The sequence below is a fragment of the Procambarus clarkii genome, chromosome 49 (genome assembly GCF_040958095.1).
Source record: "Procambarus clarkii isolate CNS0578487 chromosome 49, FALCON_Pclarkii_2.0, whole genome shotgun sequence".
Classification (NCBI taxonomy): Eukaryota; Metazoa; Arthropoda; class Malacostraca; order Decapoda; family Cambaridae; genus Procambarus; species Procambarus clarkii.
The window spans coordinates 4,421,761-4,440,151 of NC_091198.1; positions in this window are offsets into that span (position 1 = coordinate 4,421,761).

Here is an 18,391-nt window from a genome sequence, read left to right on the forward strand (position 1 = left end):
ATGAAGACATCACTCCTTGCAGATCTCGAGTACAAGACCTGAGGAATCGAGGATCAGTTTTTGAGCCAGTTGAGCAAGTGGTTCTCCGTCGATATATCCGTATATCTAATTTTAGCATCCATCATCCTGTCCGACGGTCGGAGCGTGCGTTGCCCCAGCTCCCTATGTTGGCTGTTCATTATCGTGGGTGCTTCCCTAAGGGTACCTACCTAACACATTTGTTTCAGGGATGATATTCTGCTCTTGGGCCCTGTCTTTCCAGCAGCCCGTCCTCCCTTTCCAACTACTTGATGGTGATGAAAAGGTTCTCCACCGATTTGTTTTCTTTTCAAATTTTGATTTTGAAAATATGAATGATGGTAGCCTCAAGTATTTTCTATTTTAGTTCGTTCCACTTGCGTGCTGACCTAAGAATCCATCTGTTTCATTAATGTCCCCGAGTATTTTGTATATCTGGATCGTGTCTACACAATTTCTCATTTCCTATAATGTTATTACCTATTCTCAGGAAAAATACTCGTCCCCTCCTATGGGCGAAGATTGGTACAAAATATTGTTGAATACTTTTGTTTTCTGCCTTTATAAAATAGTTTAAATGTATTATGTTGATAGTACTTTTGTTATGTGATTTTCATAAACAAGTTGCCAAGATTTTCAGGATGAGCTTATTATTATTAGTATAGTTTATTCAGCTTGTTCCCATAACTCCATCTCCTCAATTTTGGGACCAGTCTGGAGGAAACTTAATAACTTTTTCAATTGTGATAACTTTTGATAACTTAATAACTTTTTTCAAGTTTGTGATCATATTGTGGTCGTGGCCACATTCTGACAATGTTAGTGAGATTTGCTGCATATAACGGGTTTGAAGCATTCTTATTTAGGTTCCTAAAGTCTGTCCGGAGGTTTGCCACCTTAGCACCTGCTGTTGACGTGATTCTGGCTCTGTCTTCCACGGTAAGGGATGGTAGAGCGACGGTCTCGCTACACGGAGGTCGACGTTCAATCCCCGACCTTCTAAGTGGTTGGCCACTATTCCTTTCTCCCCGTCACATCCCAAATCCTTATCATGACCCCTTCCAAGTACTATATAGCAGTAATGGCTTGGCGCTTTCTCTTGATAGTTCGCTTCCCGTTCCTCCATGGTAAGGTAAATATCAGGAGAAACCGCTAAGTGAGATCCAGTTTCCTCCACCTTTCTTCACAGCTCGGTCCCTTTAGCTCAAGATCGATCCTTGATGCATATTTTCTTTTCAGTTTTGTTTTATTTTTCTTTGATAAGGGTTCCATGCCGTGGCAGCATACTCAGTAATAGGTCTCACAAAGGACGTATACAGCGCTTGACAGGAATGTTTGTCCCAGTATTGGACGTTAACCGGACGATGAAACCGACACAACTTGATAACGGTCCGGGACGGTCCGGGATGGTCCGAAACGTCGTCGTCGCTTCTCCATCTTAGTTGTGATTTGGTCCTCATTTCGTCAGCCACGATTTTGTGACTCATCGTCTTCATAACCGGACATAAGCCAATACGGCATATGTTGCCCTCGATATTCTGCTGGTGTGTCATTCTGGTGCTAGAGTTATGTCCTCTCCTAAGTCTTCCTCTTTTTTCACAAGCTGGAAGTTGCCTTCCTTTCATCTTATAGTACATTTGAGTCCTTCTTGTCCCCTTTCCTATCCTCATTACCTTGCACATGTCAGGGTTAAAGTCTAGTAGCCAATGCTCAGACCATCTCTGGAGATTGTGTAGATCCTCTAGTAACGTACTGCAGTCCTCCTCAGTTTCAACTCGTCTCGTTAGCTTAGAGTCGCTTGGAAACATGGATAAGAATAAGCTTGTTAACTCTGTTTGATGTTTTACATGAATTACGAAGGGAATGGGTCCTAATACCGACCCTTGAGGTACTCCACTCATTAGTGTTCTTTTCAAAAGTTTATCCTACACCCACTTTGCTATTATTCCCGATACACCAGGCTGTTTTCCTAGTTTGCGTTGGAATTGCTTGAGGAACAGTAAGGTAATCTTTACGGCAATCCAGGAAAATGCAGTCTGCCTAGGCCGCTCTCTTCTGTCTGATGGTTGACATCTTGTCATGGAACTTTAATTAGATGGTCAAGTAAAATTTTCCTTTGCTGAATTCATGTCGAGGCTTGGAGACAAAATTTATATGTTATAAATAATTGACGAATATACAGGAAATACTTTTTTAGCGACACCGGTTTGTAGTTCAGTGTTTGTGTTTCTGTGTGTGTGTGTGTGTGTGTGTGTGTGTGTGTGTGTGTAAGTGTGTGTGTGTGTGTGTGTGTGTGTGTGTGTGTGTGTGTGTGTGTGTGTGTGTGTGTGTGTGTGTGTGTGTGTGTGTGTGTGTGTGTGTGTGTGTGTGTGTGTGTGTGTGTGTGTGTGTGTGTGTGTGTGTGTGTGCATTCACCTATTTGTACTCACCTATTTGTGCCTGCAGGATCGAGCATTGACTCTTGGAGCGCACCTTTATAGCCATCGGTTTTTACAGCAATGACTCCTGTCTCATTTCCTTATTATATCTAATTTTAACATTATGAATAGAGTTTGCTTCCATAACCAACTCCTTAAGTGCATTCCATTTTCCACTGCTCTCACGCTAAAAGAAAACTTCCAAACATATCTATCACTCATCTAAGTTTCCAGCTTCCATTCATGTCTCCTCGTTCTGTTAGTATTCAGTGTGAACATTTCATCTATTTCCACTTTGTCAATTCCCCTTAGTATTTATACGTTCCTATCATATCCTCTCCCCCCCCCTCTCCTTTTTTTCTAGTGTCGTAAGGTTCAGTTCCTTCAGGCGCTCTTCATATTCCAACCCACGTAACTCTGGAACAAGCCTAGTCGCAAACTTCTGAACCTTTTTCAGTTTCCTTGTGTGTTTCTTCAGGTGGAGGCTCGATGATGGGGCGGCATACTCTAAGACTGGCCTCACGTAGGCAGTATAAAGCGCCCTAAATACCTCCTTACTTAGGTTTCTGAATGATGTTCTAACTTTTGCCAGTGTAGAGTACGCTGCTGTCATTATCCTACTTATATGTGCCTCAGGAGTTAGATTAGGTGTTACGTCCACACCCAGGTCTCTTTCACGCGTCATCACAGGTAGGCTGTTCCCCTTCATTGTGTACTGTCCCTTTGGTCTCCTATCACCTGATTCCATTTCCATAACTTTACACTTGTCCGTGTTGAATCTTCTTGCTGGTCTCCAGACCCTGAGGTCAGCCTCCCTGCTGGTCTCCAGACCCTGAGGTCAGCCTCCCTGCTGGTCTCCAGACCCTGAGGTCAGCCTCCCTGCTGGTCTCCAGACCCTGAGGTCAGCCTCCCTGCTGGTCTCCAGACCCTGAGGTCAGCGGTGAGGTAATACAGAGCGCCTCCACCTGACCGTGGTAATGAAGCAAGAATGTCACCTATACAGTTTTATCTCCCCTAAAATGCCTTATCTAAGGGCATCATCTGACACGGGAGTGACGGCTACCTTATCTATCATCTTAAGTTGTTCTGCTCGTGGACCTCACCTGTGAGGAGAAGGTAAGAAAGAGAGAGAGAGAGAGAGAGAGAAAGAGAGAGAGAGAGAGAGAGAGAGAGAGAGAGAGAGAGAGAGAGAGGAATTAAACATAAAGATATATAGAGAAATAGAGAGCAGATAAATTCATCGTTTTTTGCACACGCTACGCCGTTCCTTTGATTGCACAGATGATGTGCAACAAGATTCTCTTCTCATGTGCAATAAACAGTTTCTTTAGTTCCGTTCGTCTTTGTTGACTAATGAACCGCAGATATTTATCCTGAGGCCCAAATATTTTTAGTGGCGTCTTGAATCGCAAAATAAAACTTTATTCCCTTATTGAATGTTTTGCCAGGTAAAACTTAGTTTTGTTTTTCAAATAGTTTTGTCTATAATGGGATACGAGAAGTAAAAACGTTGGCTCGTGCGAACCGTGTTTGAGCAAGACCTATGTCAACACAACGCCTGCCATCAGCTGTTCCCATGTCAACACGGCCTCAGGCAAACGTTTATATTACCAAACGTTTTGCTTGATAAATCCATTTGAATCGGGCTTTCTTTTTATGTAAGGGTTATTTGTCTTGCCATAATACCAGGGAACCAGTGAGAAAAGGTAAAAAAAAATTATATGGAGACGCAAAAACGAAAACCTAAAAATTACGAAGCGGAACCATATGTAGGAGAATGAGAATAAGATTATATATATATATATATATATATATATATATATATATATATATATATATATATATATATATATATGTCGTACCTAGTAGCCAGAACGCACTTCTCGGCCTACTATGTAAGGCCCAATTTGCCTAATAGGCCGAGTGATTTTCTTTATTTTCAATAATTTTTTTCAAAATAGTTTATTTGAATTACTATTATTATTGATAAACCGTAAGGGTTATCTACTTATGGAAGGGTTTTTATTTATCTTATTAATGTGGGTAATGTAGTGATCTGTTACAATGATCTTATGGAAGATCATTGTAACAATCTTCAATATATTCAATGTTTTCATCACTGCAATCATCTTCTCTACACACTCTCTTCATCATTGTAACAATCTTATATACTCACCTTCTGTCTCCTTCGCCACCTTCCTTAGACCTCATTACCTACCCTCATTTTCACCAGCCCCCCTCCCCCTTCATCACCTTCCCTACCACTCACCACGTTTCTTACCCTTCACTATCTTCTCTAACTCTTCACTTTCCATTCATCCCAATAATCCAAGTAAGAATGGAGTGTTTCATTTAACGAGATCGGAAATTAGAATGATTTTTTGCCATTTCATGCAATGGAATGGGCATGTGTGGCTCGACCCCCAACCCGCCTATGACCATCCCCGGACAAGGACCAGTCACCCTGGAAAGTTTGGTGCGGTTGGACACAAATGTTTGGCCGCCAATCTCGAATAGAAAGACAAAGATAAAGATATATATATATATATATATATATATATATATATATATATATATATATATATATATATATATATATATATATATATATATATATATATATATAATTTTGTTAGTAGGTTCAGCACACAAATGTTTCAGCGTTGTAGCCATCAGTGACTCCTAAATAAAGTTCACAGACCTTGCCCTATTGCGTACCTCAGCAACGTACCTCTGTGCTTATCTCCCACTGTCACTCTTGAAGAGACGCCTGACTCATTCATCATTTTAGTTCACTGTTTGCTCTTTTCTTATCTGTGTTCGTCGTCACCTTGCGGCTTGAGAGCGGGGCGACGACGGACGGACCAGCCTCAGTGTCTGCAGCTCGTGTCATTTTTAACTTACAAAAAAAAAGAGAGATGGATAAAAAGTTACGAGTTTTCCCGTTGCTGATCCTGAGTTGAGATGCAAAGCGCGCACCCTGGAGTGGCTTGTCCCGCTCAACAAAGACTGAGCACGAACATAAACAAAAAATTGTATTTGCACACCTGGGGAATTCAACGAGTAGGCCTTGAACATGTCAACCTCTGCAATCTCTATACTAAACAGAGGTCACCAGTGCAGTATGTATAAAGCAATTCCTGCAACGTCATTTGCAATCACTAGACTACACAAAGACAGAAGCCACCGTGCATATGAATGCGTAATGCCCCCACCATTGGCCGACATCGATACCAGCTTTAAGTTAAGTGAACACGAATTAGAAAAACAAACCAACAAAGAAACATGGAGATGAACAACAAATTACCCAAAAAACTGAGAAAGAGGAAAAAGGTGCTGAAGACTTTACTGTCTTGACAGTAATACGAGGTCGAAATACTAACACTTTTACACTGAGAAGTTGAGCGTGAGTCAACGTGCTGAGTAAACTCTGCCTTAACCCCGGGTTTATATATTAATTGTACAATAAATAATTACTATTATTTAGATACAAAACTATAATGAGTGGATATATATATATATCCACTCATTATATATATATATATATATATATATATATATATATATATATATATATATATATATATATATATATATATATATATATTAGTATATTTTGGTAGCAGTCTTTCCTGTATACATATATTATTAAATATGACCGAAAAAGAAAGATTAATAATTCTAACACGAATTTTCTCAATCTTTCGTACATTACGCTTCACTGTTGGAGGTAAATCAAAAATCACTTCTCCAAAATTCATTTTTATTTCTAGTTTGACGCGACACGGGCGCGTTTCGTAAAACTTATTACATTTTCAAAGACTTCACAAATACACAACTGATTAGAACGTATCTCTGATTTTATATCTACATTTGAGTGAGGTGGGAAGGGTGATGTGGCATTAACACAAGACAGAACAGGAGAGGATATTAATAGGGTATTAAAAGTATCAACACAAGATAGAACAGAAACAATGGGTATTGAATAGAAGTGTTTGTAGAAAGCCTATTGGTCCATATTTCTTGATGCTTCTATATTGGAGCGGAGTCTTGAGGTGGGTAGAATATAGTTGTGTAATAATTGGCTGTTGATTGCTGATGTTGACTTCTTGATGTGTAGTGCCTCGCAAACGTCAAGCCGCCTGCTATCGCTGTATCTATCGATGATTTCTGTGTTGTTTACTAGGATTTCTCTGGCGATGGTTTGGTTATGGGAAGAGATTATATGTTCCTTAATGGAGCCCTGTTGCTTATGCATCGTTAAACGCCTAGAAAGAGATGTTGTTGTCTTGCCTATATACTGGGTTTTTTGGAGCTTACAGTCCCCAAGTGGGCATTTGAAGGCATAGACGACATTAGTCTCTTTTAAAGCGTTCTGTTTTGTGTCTGGAGAGTTTCTCATGAGTAGGCTGGCCGTTTTTCTGGTTTTATAGTAAATCGTCAGTTGTATCCTCTGATTTTTGTCTGTAGGGATAACGTTTCTATTAACAATATCTTTCAGGACCCTTTCCTCCATTTTATGAGCTGTGGAAAAGAAGTTCCTGTAAAATAGTCTAATAGGGGGTATAGGTGTTGTGTTAGTTGTCTCTTCAGAGGTTGCATGGCTTTTCACTTTCCTTCTTATGATGTCTTCGATGAAACCATTGGAGAAGCCGTTATTGACTAGGACCTGCCTTACCCTACAGAGTTCTTCGTCGACTTGCTTCCATTCTGAGCTGTGGCTGAGAGCACGGTCGACGTATGCGTTAACAACACTCCTCTTGTACCTGTCAGGGCAGTCGCTGTTGGCATTTAGGCACATTCCTATGTTTGTTTCCTTAGTGTAGACTGCAGTGTGGAAACCTCCGCCCTTTTCCATGACTGTTACATCTAGAAAAGGCAGCTTCCCATCCTTTTCCGTCTCGTAAGTGAAACGCAGCACGGAACTCTGCTCAAATGCCTCCTTCAGCTTCTGCAAATGTCTGACATCAGGTACCTGTGTAAAAACCGGCCATATACTGCAGGTATGTTGACGACATTTTTACACAGGTACCTGATGTCAGACATCTGCAGAAGCTGAAGGAGGCATTTGAGCAGAGTTCCGTGCTGCGTTTCACTTACGAGACGGAAAAGGATGGGAAGCTGCCTTTTCTAGATGTAACAGTCATGGAAAAGGGCGGAGGTTTCCACACTGCAGTCTACACTAAGGAAACAAACATAGGAATGTGCCTAAATGCCAACAGCGACTGCCCTGACAGGTACAAGAGGAGTGTTGTTAACGCATACGTCGACCGTGCTCTCAGCCACAGCTCAGAATGGAAGCAAGTCGACGAAGAACTCTGTAGGGTAAGGCAGGTCCTAGTCAATAACGGTTTCTCCAATGGTTTCATCGAAGACATCATAAGAAGGAAAGTGAAAAGCCATGCAACCTCTGAAGAGACAACTAACACAACACCTATACCCCCTATTAGACTATTTTACAGGAACTTCTTTTCCACAGCTCATAAAACGGAGGAAAGGGTCCTGAAAGATATTGTTAATAGAAACGTTATCCCTACAGACAAAAATCAGAGGATACAACTGACGATTTACTATAAAACCAGAAAAACGGCCAGCCTACTCATGAGAAACTCTCCAGACACAAAACAGAACGCTTTAAAAGAGACTAATGTTGTCTATGCCTTCAAATGCCCACTTGGGGACTGTAAGCTCCAAAAAACCCAGTATATAGGCAAGACAACAACATCTCTTTCTAGGCGTTTAACGATGCATAAGCAACAGGGCTCCATTAAGGAACATATAATCTCTTCCCATAACCAAACCATCGCCAGAGAAATCCTAGTAAACAACACAGAAATCATCGATAGATACAGCGATAGCAGGCGGCTTGACGTTTGCGAGGCACTACACATCAAGAAGTCAACACCAGCAATCAACAGCCAATTATTACACAACTATATTCTACCCACCTCAAGACTCCGCTCCAATATAGAAGCATCAAGAAATATGGACCAATAGGCTTTCTACAAACACTTCTATTCAATACCCATTGTTTCTGTTCTGTCTTGTGTTGATACTTTTAATACCCTATTAATATCCTCTCCTGTTCTGTCTTGTGTTAATGCCACATCACCCTTCCCACCTCACTCAAATGTAGATATAAAATCAGAGATACGTTCTAATCAGTTGTGTATTTGTGAAGTCTTTGAAAATGTAATAAGTTTTACGAAACGCGCCCGTGTCGCGTCAGACTAGAAATAAAAATGAATTTTGGAGAAGTGATTTTTGATTTACCTCCAACAGTGAAGCGTAATGTACGAAAGATTGAGAAAATTCGTGTTAGAATTATTAATCTTACTTTTTCGGTCATATTTAATAATATATATATATATATATATATATATATATATATATATATATATATATATATATATATATATATATATATATATATATATATTATTAAATATGACCGAAAAAGTAAGATTAATAATTCTAACACGAATTTTCTCAATGTTTCTTATATTTTTCTTCACTGTTGCTGGTAACTGAAAAATCAATTCTCCAAAATTCATTTTTATTTCTAGTCTGACGCGACACTTGAGTGCGTTTCGTAAAACTTATTACATTTTCAAAGACTTTAGTTTACACAGACACAACTATAACTGAACAGAGCTTAAACAACTTGGATTTTATATCTGCATTTGGGTGAGGCGATATGTTACAACAGTTTTGGTTGAAGTGAAAACAAATTTTCAACACAAGACAGAACACAAAACAATGGTATAATATTTTGTAAGTTAAAGGGAAGAATGGAAGCAACTGCAAAGGGCCTATTGGCCCATATTTCTTGATGCTACTATATTGGAGCGGAGTCTTGAAGTGGGTAGAATATAGTTGTGCATTAATTGGCTGTTGATTGCTGGTGTTGACTTCTTGATGTATAGTGCCTCGCAGATATCTAGCCGCCTGCTATCGCTGTATCTATCGATGATTCCCGTGTTTTTTGTTAAGACTTCTCTGGTGATGGTCTGGTTGTGGGAAGAGATTATATGTTCCTTAATGGAGCCCTGTTGCTTATGCATCGTTAATCGCCTGGAAAGAGATGTTGTTGTCGTGCCTATATACTGAATTCTTTGAGGCTTACAGTCCCCAAGTGGGCATTTGAAGGCATAGACGACATTGGTCTCTTTTAAAGCGTTCTGCTTTGTGTCTGGAGAGTTTCTCATGAGTAGGTTGGCCGTTTTCTTGGTTTTATAGTAGATCGTCAATTGTATCTTCTGATTTTTGTCTGTAGGAATAACGTTTTTATTACCAATATCTTTCAGGACCCTTTCCTTCGTTTTATGAGCTGTGGAAAAGAAGTTCCTGTAAAATAGTCTAATAGGGGGTATAGGTGTTGTGTTAGTTGTCTCTTCAGGTGTTGCATGACGTTTCACCTTCCTTCTTATGATGTCTTCAACGAAAACATTGGAGAAGCCGTTGTTGACTAGGACCTGCCTTACCCTACAGAGTTCTTCATCGACTTGCTTCCATCCTGAGCTGTGGCTGAGAGCACGGTCGACATAAGCGTTAACAACACGCCTTTTGTACCTGTCTGGGCAGTCATTGTTGGCACTGACGCACATTCCTATGTATGTTTCCTTAGTGTAGACTGCTGTGTGGAAACCTCCGCTCCTTTCCATGACTGTTACATCTAGAAAGGGCAGCTTCTCATACTTCTCTATCTCGTAAGTGAAACGCAACACAGAATTCTGCTCAAATGCCTCCTTCAGCTCCTGCAGATGTCTGACATCAGGTACCTGTGTAAAAATGTCGTCAACATACCTGCAGTATATGGCCGGTTTCAAGTTCATGTCGACTAAGACCTTTTGTTCGATGGTACCCATATAGAAGTTCGCAAACAGGACACCTTGGGGAGAACCCATGGCGACCCCATCTACTTGCTTATACATGTGCCTATTTGGGCTCAAGAAGGGTGCCTCTTTAGTACAAGCTTGGAGTAGTTTCCTTAGAATGTTTTCTGGCAGGTCAAGAGGAGTACAGGCTGGATCACGATACACTCTGTCCGCTATCATCCCGATTGTTTAATCCAAACAATTGGAATGAAACATCGGATGAAACAATCGAGATGATAGCAGACAGAGTGTATCGTGATCTGGCCTGTACTCCTCTTGACATACCAGAAAACATTCTAAGGAAACTACTCCAAGCTTGTACTAAAGAGGCACCCTTCTTGAGCCCGGATGGGCACATGTATAAGCAAGTAGATGGGGTCGCCATGGGTTCTCCCCAAGGTGTCCTGTTTGCGAACTTCTACATGGGTACCATCAAACAAAAGGTCTTAGTCAACATGAACTTGAAACCGGCCATATACTGCAGGTATGTTGACGACATTTTTACACAGGTACCTGATGTCAGACATCTGCGGGAGCTGAAGGAGGCATTTGAGGGGAATTCTGTGTTGCGTTTCACTTACGAGATGGAGAAGGATGGGAAGCTGCCCTTTCTAGATGTAACAGTCATGGAAAGGAGCGGAGGTTTCCACACTGCAGTCTACACTAAGGAAACAAACATAGGAATGTGCCTCAATGCCAACAGTGACTGCTCAGACAGGTACAAGAGGAGTGTCGTTAACTCTTATGTCGACCGTGCTCTCAGCCACAGCTCAGGATGGAAGCAAGTCGATGAAGAACTCTGTAGGGTAAGGCAGGTCCTAGTCAACAACGGCTTCTCCAATGTTTTCGTTGAAGACATCATAAGAAGGAAGGTGAAACGCCATGCAACCTCTGAAGAGACAACTAACACAACACCTGTATTCCCTATTAGACTATTTTACAGGAACTTCTTTTCCACAGCTCATAAAACGGAGGAAAGGGTCCTGAAAGATATTGTTAATAGAAACGTTATCCCTACAGACAAAAATCAGAAGATACATTTGACGATCTACTATAAAACCAAGAAAACGGCCAACCTACTCATGAGAAACTCTCCAGACACAAAGCAGAACGCTTTAAAAGAGACCAATGTCGTCTGTGCCTTCAAATGCTCACTTAGGGACTGTAAACCTCAAAGAATTCAGTATTTAGGCAAGACAACAACATCTCTTTCCAGGCGATTAACGATGCATAAGCAACAGGGCTCCATTAAGGAACATATAATCTCTTCCCACAACCAGACCATCACCAGAGAAGTCTTAACAAAAAACACGGAAATCATCGATAGATACAGCGATAGCAGGCGGCTAGATATCTGCGAGGCACTACACATTAAGAAGTCGACACCAGCAATCAACAGCCAATAAATGCACAACTATATTCTACCCACTTCAAGAGTCTGCAGCAATATAGAAGCATCAAGAAATATGGGCCAATAGGCCCTTTGCAGTTACTTCCGTTCTTCTCTTAAACTTACAAAATATTATACCCATTGTTTCGTGTTCTGTCTTGTGTTGAAAATTTGTTTTCACCTCATCTAAAACTGTTGTAACATATCACCTCACCCAAATGCATGTATAAAATCATAGCTGTTTAAACTCTGTTTAGTGTTTGCAAGTTATAGTTGTGTGTGTGTAAACTAAAGTCTTTGAAAATGTAATAAGTTACGAAACGCGTTCAAGTGTCGCGTCAGACTAGAAATAAAAATGAATTTTGGAGAATTGATTTTTCAATTACCATCAACAGTGAAAAGAAATATAAGAAATATTGAGAAAATTCGTGTTAGAATTGTTAATCTTACTTTTTCGGTCACACACACACACACACACACACACACACACACACACACACACACACACATATATATATATATATATATATATATATATATATATATATATATATATATATATATATATATATCACTAAAAACTCTGACCCGGCCAGGATTCGAACCTATGCCGTCCAGGATCACCCCTAAACGTACAAAGTACCGTGACCACCGCACCAATGATCGTCTATAAGGATTGGTCAGTCCTGGTGCTTATTAACTAAACTTAGCTTATTAACTAAGTTGTGGAGCTTAGTTAATAAGCACCAGGGCTGACCAATCCTTATAGACGATCATTGGTGCAGTGGTCACGGTACAGTGTACGTTTAGAGGTGATCCTAGATGGCATAGGCTCTAATCCTGGCCGGGTCAAAGAGTTCTTAGTGATCTATGGCCTGCGCTATATATAATATGTAAACAAGCCTGAATGGTCCCCAGGCATATATGCAACTGAAAACTCACACCCCAGAATGTTTTTGTATGTTTTCAGTTGCATGTATGCCTGGGGACCATTCAAGCTTGTTCGCATTTGTGTTCCTCACGTGTGCCCCAAAGAATGAGGTGATTTGATAAAATACTAAACTCAAGATTACTATCAGAGTGCCGGCGGGATGATGGGGAAATAGCCTCAGCTACCATCATCTTTTGTCCGGGCGTGATGGTCGAGTGGTTAAGGTGCCCTGTACACCAGTTGCAAAGTGCTCCTGGCAGTATAGGTTCGAGTCACTTGTGGGGTGTGAGTTTTCAGATATATATATATATATATATATATATATATATATATATATATATATATATATATATATATATATATATATATATATATATATATATTGTGACGGTAAAGCGTTGGTGTTCGGCTGTTTCAAAAGCTAGGGGCAGGGCCTCATCACATTAAAGAAAAAACAGAGAAAAAACTGGAACTTTTGTCTGTGGTAAGGTAATGGGAAGATACACAAAACACTAAATTTAACAATGAAATTTTTATTACGTTACGAAAACAAGACATGAATAAAATTAAGCATAAAATATAACAGACAAGTCAACAAACAAAATAATAAGAATAATCACTGGCAAATGAAAAGTTACGTTAAGACAAGTGAGTTACAGTGATAGCAAAATAATTCATAATGATGATGCCGGAATATTGGCTTCGAGCTGCCACCTCCCTTAGTACACGAAAACCAAGGCTTAGTCTACCAATGAGAGATGTCAACTGCAAGGAGCACTGGAATATTCTGATGACTCTGGGCCGCTGCAGCCCAGACATCAACTTGTGGTGGAGGGTGGAGGGCAGGTGCGACGGGACACCAGCCAATCAGCGACAGGCAGGCGATGGACAAGCAGTTTGCCGGTTTACGGTGGCGGGGGCGAGCAGGTGTGCCGGTGTGCTGGATACGTTTTGCTCTCTGGGCAAAACGTTTTGGAGATACTTGCTGGATATATCTTCTATATTATCTGTTGTTGTAATGTACTTTGAAGGGAAGAGCAGGCTCAATCTCTCTTGAAAGAGATTATCGTCACAACTCTCCCCCGAAGCCTGCGGTTCTGGAAGAAGTACGTCGTCATGTGGTGGAGTAATAGGTGGAGTTGCTTCTACTTCATAAACTCTGGAGAGGGCATCGGCTATGATGTTGTCAGAACCCTTGATATAGAGGATCTCCAGGTTGAAACCTTGTAGGTATAAAGCCCATCGTAGAAGACGCTGGTTAGTGAATTGGGCTTGATGTAAGAAGCAGAGAGGGTTGTGGTCTGAGAAGATGGTGGTAGACCTGGCACCTTGTAGGTACGGAGCGAAGTGTTGGAGATTCAGGACGATGGATAGTAGCTCCTTTTCAATAGTGCTGTAGTTCCTCTGGTGGGGTTTCAATTTGTAGCTGTAGTAGCTGACAGGCAGAACCTCCTCGCCTCGTTGTTGCATCAGGACACCACCAACGCCGGTACCACTGGCGTCGACATGAAGGACGAAAGGCTTGGTGATATCTGGCGAGGCGAGAATGGGATTAGAACAGAGGAGGAATTTGAGTTGTTCGAAAGCAACGGTTTGCTGCATGGTCCACTTATACCGTTGCTTGGGACTGGTTAATAGGATTAAAGGTGTGGCGACTGTACTGAAATTTCTCACAAACCTACGGTAGTAGGAGGCAAGACCAAGGAAGCGCAGGAGCTGCTTCCTGGTGGTAGGCTGTGGATAATGTTGGATGGCTTGAGTGTGCGAGTTTAACGGAGCTAGGCTGCCACTCCCAATTACATGACCCAGATAACGCACTTTACCTTTCGCGAAGGTGGACTTGCCCAGGTTGATGGTGAGGCCGGCTGTCAGGAGCTTGGCGAACAGTCGTCGCAGCTGGAGCAGATGTTCACTCCAGGTGTTGGATGCTACGACGATATCATCCAAATAGGCGTACGTGTTATCCAAGCCCTGGATGACACGGTTGACAGCTCTCTGAAAGGTGGCCGGGGCATTACATAGTCCGAAAGGAAGGCGTTCATATCTGAAAAGTCCAAAAGGAGTGATAAAGGCAGATATTTCTTTGGCTTGCTCCGTTAAGCACACTTGGTAATACCCCTTAAGCAAGTCCACTTGGGACAAGTACTGGGCATTACCAATGGCGTCAAGGATGTCATCTATCCTTGGCAAGGGGTATGCATCCTTGACAGTCACATTATTTAACTTACGATAGTCAGTGCACAGTCTCACCTTACCTTGGGGTTTTGGCACCAAGATACAGGGTGAGGCCCAGGGGGACTCACAAGGTGTAGCCAGTCCATGATCCAAGAGGTATTGCACCTCAGCACGCATGACTTCCTTCTTGCTAGGGCTGATTCGGTAGAAGGGTTGACGAATCGGCCGGGTGTCGGGGAGCAGTTGGATGTCATGCTGGGTAACATTACACTCTTGGGGGTCATCTCGGAACAACTCCTGATGTTCTCTGAAGATCTTGACGAGAGGTGCACTATGATTGTCCTGAAAATAGTTTGGAAGATCAGTAAGGATTTCTGAATTAGAAAGAGCTGACTCCTTGTCAGTGCTTTCGGGAGGAGAAGCAGGGAAGGTGTCACTGTGGATGTATGGTTCTGTAAAAGCAGAGTAGTTAAGCATGACAGTGGGAGGAGTACCGTTATATAGCTTCAGGAGGTTGACGTGGCACAGCTGGGTCTTCCGCCGCCTATCTGGAGTCTCTAGAACGTAGTTATGGTTGTTTCTGCACTCCTTGATGCGGTAGGGTCCTGAAAACCTGTTTTGTAAAGGAGAACCTGGGATAGGAAAGTAAGCAAGTACGAAGTCTCCCGGCTTGAATTTTCTTACTTTGCTGGTCTGGTCGTAATGAGTCTTCATCCTCTCCTGTGCTTTCAATAGATTATCTTGGGCAAAACTGTGGACTCTCTCTAGAATGTGTTGAAGGTTTTGAAGAAACTGGGGCACATTCTGATGCTCACTGAAGGTGGCATCACGTAGAGAGTCTTTGAAAGCCTTGAGGGGAGTACGGCACTTACGTCCGTAGAGCATCTCATAAGGAGATACTCCTAGGGACTCATTGGGAAGACTTCTATATATATATGCATTATCAAATCAATTTGCTTATCCCAATCCTTAGAGGTTTCATTACAAAACTTTTTCAGGAGTGCTTTAATAGTCTGATGACTGCGCTCAAGAGAACCCTGTGAAGCAGGATGATAGGGGCTGGACAATACCTGTTTGATGTTGAACTCCTCCAGTGTCCTTTTGAAGAGATCACTGGTGAAGTTGGTGCCACAGTCGCTCTGAACCTCCCTGGGAAATTCATACTGGGTGAAGATCTTCAATAAGTGCTTCACAACCGTAGCAGCCGTAATGTTCTTTACTGGAACTGCTATGGGGAATCTGGTGGTAGGACACAGGATGGTTAAGATATAGGCGTTACCTGAACTGGTCCAAGGTAAAGGACCAACACAGTCTATAATAAGTCTGTGGAAAGGTTCTGCAGGCACCTGTATGGGAATCAGTGGCGCTCTGGGAATAGAGATGTTCGGTTTACCTGCCATCTGACATGTATGACACTGTTTGACGCTATTTACCATACCTGGCTAGTAGTAGTCTTGACGGATTCCATGGTAGGTCTTGTTGAATCCGTAGTGGGAGAGTGCTCCGTGGGCCAGGTGTAGAATAGTGGGCCGCAGGCTGGCAGGAATCACAAGTTGTTCGATGTTGGCCCAATCGTCCTCCTCCTTCAGTTTACTGGGTCTATATCTGCGGTAGAGCAACTCGTTCTCTAGGAAGAACCCAGGAATACTGTCGGGTTGAGTCTCAGCCTGGAAAAATAATGGTGTCAGAGTAAGATCTTCCCTCTGTAACTTACGGAACTGCAACTTGGTCAGATTCGGGGGTAGTTTCTGAGGGTCTTGAGGGACAGTGGTAGCAGTAGAGTCAGCTGGCTGTGGTCGTGCGGCTTGTGCACGGGTGGTCACTAGAACCGGAGGAGAAACTTCATCACTCTCTTGAACTTTTGCTGGAACATACTCAAATATAGGATTATCCGTCACAGAGGTACACACCTGGGGTTTGTCCATGACGATCAGGTTGGTCGGTTGCAGGTCTTCTGCCAAGTCGTTGCCCAGGAGAAGTTGCACTCCAGGCATGGGAAAAGGCTTTTCCCTGACGGCGACTTGGACTTCTCCGTTCACGAAGGGACAATCCAATCAATTAGCATGAACACCAACATTCATCACAGGCTTACCGGACTTAGGAGGAGTTGGTTTGGGTTTTTGCGTTTTGGTGGTTCCTTTGTATTGAGACTTACCACATTTATCTATGGTATGTCCATAGAGTCTACAATACTTACAGTACAATTGTGAGCCAGCTTGATCGGGGCTCACTTTCTCGTAACTGTATCACGACTTCTTACTGGAGGATGGTTCTGGTGTCAGCCGGTGGATGAGGCTGTAAGTGTCAGCCGACTTAGCACACTTTAGGTAGTCGGTTTCTTCTTTATCTGCTAAATATAGACGGACAGGAGGCGACACACGCCTCAAGAATTCTTCAACTAGCATCAGGTTGACGAGTTCTGCAAAGGTAGAGACATGTGCTGCTTCCAGCCATTTCATAAAATATCTCCTTTTGGTATTAGCAAACTCGAGAAAGGTAGTGGTACTTGCCTTCAGGTGGTCACAGAATTTCCTTCGATAACTTTCGGTGGAGAGATGGTAGGCGTCCAACACTGCTTGTTTCAGAGTCTGGTAGTCATTCTCAGAAGCCAAAGTACTGAGTGTGACTGCAGCTCTACCTGTAAGATGTACTCTGAGAAGGGTGGCCCATTGTTCGGCAGGCCAACTAAGTTGATTAGCAAGGGTTTCAAAGGTGGTGAAAAACACGTCAACTTCTGTTTCTACAAATGATGGCATTAACTTACTTGCATGTGATATATTAAAACTGATGGGAAGATTGGCGGTAGCTTGCTGGCGTTGAGCGAGGTGTGAAGTTTCCAACGCGAATTCTCGTTGACCACATTCCATAGCCAGAGTTGCGTTTTGCTTGTCATGTTCGTGTTGCATCTCCAACTGGCGTCGTTTTGTTTTAAGCTGTATTCGTTCACGTAGTATTGCAATCTCACGTTCTTGTTCTTCCTTCCTCAAGGCAGCCTCACGTTCTTGTTCTTCCTTCCTCAAGGCAGCCTCACGTTCTTGTTCTTCCCTTCGTATGGCAGCTGCTTCCCTTTGTTGTTCAAGGGCTTCCCTTTGCTGCTCGCGTTCAATCTTGGCAAGCTCTAGTTTGAGTTTCATCGTTGCCAAATCAGTTTTATCTGCAATAAAGTAAGTTTCGTGAGTTTCGGAGTCGATCTTACCTTGCTCTAAGAAGTGATCCAGTAACAGGTTGTGTATTTCATTTTTGTTGGCTTGGTAGGGAACTTCTAGTTGATACTCATGTGCAAGAGTGTGTAATTCAGTCCTCTTGGCACGACTTAAAGTCCCTATTTCACCTGCTGGATCTGCACGGAAAGCTTGGAGACGAAACATGGTGAAATTAGCAAATAAATGCACAACGAATATACCGTTGTGATATAGTGAATGTCAGAAACAGGACAACGTGGCAACTGGTACTTATCCTGTGGAATCTTTAACAATTAAAGTTAATTACAAGATGTTAAATGATTAATTTAAATCAAGGTCGCAGGAAATCTTGTACCCGGTACTCATGTAAGAGGATAAGGGCAAGAAAATCCTACTAAACA